This window comes from Limanda limanda, chromosome 11 (genome assembly GCF_963576545.1).
Source record: "Limanda limanda chromosome 11, fLimLim1.1, whole genome shotgun sequence".
Lineage (NCBI taxonomy): Eukaryota > Metazoa > Chordata > Actinopteri > Pleuronectiformes > Pleuronectidae > Limanda > Limanda limanda.
In genome coordinates, this window is record NC_083646.1 from 1,485,772 (window position 1) to 1,491,920 (window position 6,149).

General features: G+C 40.1%; 1 long non-coding RNA gene across 1 annotated transcript; it reads left to right on the forward strand.

Annotated features, from left to right (window-relative positions):
- The first annotated feature begins 327 nt into the window (after positions 1-327).
- LOC133014507 (uncharacterized) lies at positions 328-1,253 on the forward strand. The gene is made up of 4 exons (XR_009681458.1): positions 328-391; positions 548-661; positions 820-878; positions 1,010-1,253. It is a non-coding gene; the product is annotated as an uncharacterized LOC133014507 (long non-coding RNA).
- Positions 1,254-6,149: the final 4,896 nt, after the last annotated feature.

Consider the following 6,149-nt stretch of genomic DNA (forward strand, 5'->3'; position numbering starts at 1 on the left):
CAGTGCTACATAGAAGTTCTGGCAAACTTCATTTAATTTTGCAATATCAAACTCAATTGTGTTGCTGATGTAACCGGTTACAGCTCCTAGTGGCGCTGGAGTCTTGAAAAATATTAGCAGGGTCTTGAAAAAGGTCTTGAAAAGTATTGAATTTAATCTCAGGATTGCTGCATATATCAATCAATCAATCAATCAATCAAATTTTATTTGTATAGCCCATATTCACAAATCACAGTTTGTCTCATAGAGCTTTAACATGGTGAGACATCCTCTGTCCTTCACCCTCAACAAGAGTCAGGACAAACTACTAAAAAGAGAGACGTGTGTGTTGGCCAGGACCGCAGTGGAAGCGTGGATGGCCAGGAGCTGCAGAAGGCCGTTGCCAGCTTTGGTTTGTGAAAACGTACTTTCACAGGAAAAAAGTTGTAAATTTTACAAGAACAAAACATATTTAAAAGTATAAAGTTGTGATTTTACAGTAATAAAATCATAATCTTGCATAGAATAAATATGACAAGAGTGTGAAGTGGATTGTGTTTGTGTGCAGGCTACGGTTTGAGTCCTCAGGCGCTGAACATCATCATGAAGCGCTACAGCCTGAACGGCAGGATCACCTTCGACGAGTTCCTGAGCTGCTGCATCCGACTGCGCATCCTGACGGGTGAGTGGCCCAGGAAACTAAAACCTGCTGCCAACGTTTGATAAATGCAGCTGATCAGTGTTCAGATTTGTGTAAATTAACATGTGGTTAAGATTCTGCCGTCACCACAAGGCTCAGAATCTGGAAAAAATCCTGATCAATGTGCTTTTATTTTCCAGATCAGTTCAGAAGAAGAGACACAACCCAAACTGGTTGCGCCGCGTTTCAGTACGATGACGTAGGTCTCACAGATTCTGCTGCACACACACGCACACAACCACACAACCACACAACCACACACACACGCACACAAAACATCAGTCCTGTGTTTATATCATTGAATAACGCTGCGTGTTTCTCTGTCTCCAGTTCATCCAGGTCACCATGGGCGTCTGAAGAGGAACCACAGCAGAAACATCACATTCTCCCCTTAACAGCATGTGATCGTTATATGGACCCGATGTCTTTTACTTTTTATTATATCTCTTGTATTTACGAGATTAAGATGTCACTGTAACATTCCATTTCATAATAAACGTTAAACATGTCTCTGCCTTCACCTCAGTAACTGTACATGTGATCATGTGTGAAGTTAATAAACATGTAGCGTGTCTACCGGGTGTTTGACAGTCTCTACTTCTCATTTTGAACTTTGATAAATCACAGATGAGGAATCGGATTAGACAGGATTTCCTCCCGTGAGGAGCATGAGCAGAGAGTGACTCTCTCATGTTCATCACGCAGAGACTCCACGAGCTGCTGTGATGATCTGAGTTCTGGACATAATTCATCTCCAGCTGCTTCATAACTCGTATGTCGTCCAAGTCTCTGCGCTGGCTGCTTCAGAATTCATTTTAATAACCTTTCATTGGTTTATAAAGTCCTTGGTCTTGCCTTTTTATCAGATCTGCCTTCATCACATGATCCCTGTTGAAGGTCTTCTGGTTCTGGCTTTTAAATGATAATATAAGTGAGAACAAATACCCACAGTGAGACATCTTGTTCTCTTTGTTCTTGTTCCCTGCAGACCTGCGTGTCACTCCAGACCGGCTCTTGGGCTATTAACTGAATTAATATTGTCATTTAAAAATCTCTATTTATATGTTTTACTGTTTATTATTCATTTTTTATTCAATGTTTTTCTGTAAAACACAACTTTTTATTTCATGGATTTTCTTGCTCCTCTTCGAGTATTTGATCCATCTTTATTTAATCTATCTTTATCATTTTCAGTTTTTCTGTTTGTATATGTATACACACACATATATATATGTATGTATGTATACACAAATACATATATAAACTCAGTCGACTGTAAAACTCTTCAGACACTAAGACTTTCCAAAGCCAGTAAACACCTGCACACTAGCGCCATCTTCAGGTGATCATTAGCTTAGCATGTTCACCAGCCTCACTCCTCACTCATCCTCCTGTTTGTGAGTCAGTTGAACTTTATTTTCTTTATTCAACTAAAAGCTGTGAAAGAAGTTTTGATCTTTCTCCTCCAGGTCAGAAGGATGTAAAGAGTTGAGAGCGTGAACATTGCATATAAGCATTAAATCAGATAAACCATGTTCACAGGAATGTTCTGCAACATAAACACAGGCAAATATATAAATACTGGTTCCTTTACAATAACTCATTAAAGATCATCACTCAAATAAAGATACTTGATTTGTTGTTATTTTTACCTCACAAACGCAGAGCAGGTGATCTTGTTGGTGCCGGTAACGTGTTCGATCCGTGGTTCCCTTGATGGATATTAAATATACAACCTTAAATACGCTTCATACTAAACTATGTTCATATGAAAAGAATCAACACCACACAAACTGCACTGGGATTTTACTTTAATGAAGTCCCTGAAGCCTTGTTACAAACAGATCACATCTTTTGGCCGTTTGCCTCAGTCTTCATTTAACATTTGAAAAAACTTGTGAGAGCAGGCACCCGAGTAAACAGGTTGACATAATCCATCAACTCCATGTCTTTCAGGACCTGGCCGTGCATGATATAATCAGACATCTCCTGCCTTTCCTGACCACTGAAGCTCAGTAGGACCTGAAGCAGCGATTTGACATCATCCTTGAACCACCAGTAGGTCACCACGCTTCTAACCGCTCCGCCTGTAGAGAGGAAGGGGAAGAATAGTTCAAACATGCAAAATGATGAAAGAGAGGATATTGATGAGTCCAACAGTCGCTCTCTCGTCTCAAATGTGATGATGGTAAATATTTTTAGACGAGTAAGAGGAGCTGACGTGTTTTTTCTTAACTGCTACTTACCCACAAGAAGACCAACACGACCCAAGGCAAGCCCTCCGACAGTGGCGATTGATCCAATTGTCCCCCCAGCACGAAGTGAACCTTTCAGTGTAGCTTTGATTTTAGGGAATAACTTGCAGCACAGCTGTATGACATCTTCAAGTCGACCCATCTGTGAAGCAGATTGAGAGTTTGAGGAGACGATACAGAATCTAAACATGTGATTCAAAACAATCAGACAAGAAATAACAGAGTTTCAGGATCAGTTAAAGGAAGGAATTCAAAAATCAAGTGGTAATATTCAGATAATAAATTCCAAATGTATGAGAAAAGGTTAGAGGTGAAAACCAGAAGATCAGTCTGTTTCCTCAGTAAAAATGAGAAAAGTGCAGCATCTTAAATTAGTAAAAGTTTCACTAATAAGAAAAAAAATATTTTACTACGAGTACTAGTACCAACACGACTACAGAGTACATGATGCTGCTGAATACTGTGGCTCATTAATATTCATCTAAGATGGCTGCTGTTGCTGTGAACTGTTTGAGTCGCTTAAACGAAACCAACATTTCCAACATGAGTTGAGCTCCTCAGCCAAAGCTCCAGTCGAAGCTCCAGAGAGGACGGTTCTTCTCTGGGTTCCTCTGTCATTACATTCATGAAGAACTATTGCTTTAATATGAATTGATTCGAGTTATTTAGATCAATGTTCTCAGACGTTACTGAGAGAATGTGAGGGAGATTTGGAAATTCCTGAAACAACAGTCTACAAGTGAAACAATCTGATTCTAATCTGTGTTGAACGTAGAATACTACTTTACCAAATTCAGATAATAAGTGAGTTCAACCACATTAAGACTTTACCTGACATATCACTGTCACTTCAGTGAGAGGAGCCACAGCAGAATCACTGGTTAGAGACCTGATCCAACTTGTGTTATCTACACTACATGTGTGTGTCTGTGTATCATGTCCACTGCCTCCTCAAAGTTAACGTACATTGAACATGAAAGCATTTTACAGGAGATCACAGGAATTACCTTCAGTGGAGAAGTCGATCAGATTGGAGCTGGAGACGGAGACACAGGTCAGGGTGAAACCAACAGTGACACTGGGAGTCGCCTGAGAAACATCTGGCACCTGTTAAATAGATTTCAAGGAAAATGAAACTGAACATGAACCATGAACATGAAGGACACCAGAGATTATATTAGATTCAACTTTATTGTCATTGCACAGAGTGAAAGTACTGGGACAACGAAATGCAGTTAAGCATTTAACCAGAAGTGAAAAAAAAGCAGTAAAAGTGTAGAGTATGTGCAGCTGTAAAGTGGAATATGTAAATATATATGATATGTACAGTAAGAAATAGATATGGAATATGGACAGTATGATACTAGACTTGCAGCAATACAAGTAGGTAGTGTAGATATGATAAGTATATATAAAGTGCAGGTGTAAGTATAAATAGTGGTAGTAAGTGAAATGAAAATGAGAAAAATGAAGTGAATGAGGTAGTAGTCATATTATATACAGAGTAAGTTAAGTGTTGTGATGGAAATCTGGAGATACAAGAGGCTTGAACCAACAAAGTTATCTATCTGTATTGTCATCATCTATTCAGTGCTAAACAAAAGGTTCACAGCAGGGGCCCTCAAGTGTTTGCATCAGAAGGCTGCAATGGCAGTAGGTGTTACTGACCAAAAGACGGGGGTCTTTGGGAAACAGGTTATTCACACCTAGAGTCTTCTCAGAGTCTGAGCAGAAACCTCAGCTCATTGTGTCGTAAGACTTCAAAGAGAACGCCGGAGACCAAATGTCTGACCATCCTGTCAGGACATCCAGAGAGCTGATTGGACAACCTTCTTCAGTGTGTGGGGAGGGGTCTGATTTGTATAAAGGAACTGTACCTTTGAGAGCTAGGGGCCATTGACTCGTAACTTACACCGTGTTATGAGCTTTGAGCCACGACTGCAGTGTTTGAATTAAACTTCCAGAATGATATTTGTTTTGATTGTCCTGGTATGCAAAGTCCCATAACAGTATTTAATAAGGGGCTTTCTGCAGAAAGGATCAACACAGGGAAACCACAAGGATCTCAGAGTGAAGATGAAGAACACTCAGATGCACAGATGTTACATAGGAGAACAAGGCTGTTTGACTGAGCCAGTTCAGACTCTTTGACTCTCTGTTCTGTAAAGTAGTTTTAGACAGGAACCAAAGCACAGGAACAAATGATTTCCATACATTTCCATTGGGTTCTTTGGACAGTCAATAAGTAATGGAAAGGTCAAACAGGTATATAGAAAGGTCAAACAGGTTTCAGGTCATAAACATTTCAGGTCATGGAGTCTTAGACAGGTATGCAAGAAGTTACTCTTCAACTATCAAATAGGTTTCAACCACTCTTAGTCAATTTCCACTATACTTAGTTATTTTTCCACTACATTTCCCTCCTTTTTGTCATTCATGACAACACAAGAGAATGCACTACTACAGTAAAAAATCAAATACATGAAGTCACATGTATTCAAAAAGCATCAACACCATCACTGTAGTGTAAAGCAAACTGCCATTGTCGTGGACACAGGTTTGCATCTGAAATGGGAGGAAGGACTGATAAGAGCAGACTAAACAGCCAACACAACAACATCACATTCTTCAATACTATCAAAAGGGTTCTGGGGAGGAAACCAGTCAGGTAGGGGAAACACATTTCTGGGCTTATTAGCAAGATCATCTCGGGACAGTTGCATATATAAACCAACATGGCCGGTCACCGTATCACCAACCCTCCTATACATAAGGGCCTTCATGCATGTAAGGGGGCATGATCAAAAGCATAATATGCCAAAAGTAAGTAGTACAGGAACTAACAGTTGAACTAGCATCGTACCCCAGGGGCCAAGTTTGTTAACCAGCCATCTGTTGAATGAAAATCCTTGAAAAGTCAGAGTTATCAGGGATCAAGGTTACTCAAGCATCTTTAGTCAAATTTAGAGTGGCAAAAAGGCCACCTGTTATTGCCAGAATATAATCAAGTGCCATTTCATGCTTCAAAAGTGATAGACGATGTAATTTGTCATTTGAAGAAAGATACTTGAACCCCCTAATTGTTTCGTTTGCGAACATAGATAAAGAATAAGTTGGAGATGACGTCTTTGCGCATGCTTGAGATCCTGCCCCCCCCCCCCCCCCCCCTCCCTCCCTGGCCGTGAACCGGACCATTCTAATCAAATGCGCCGTTC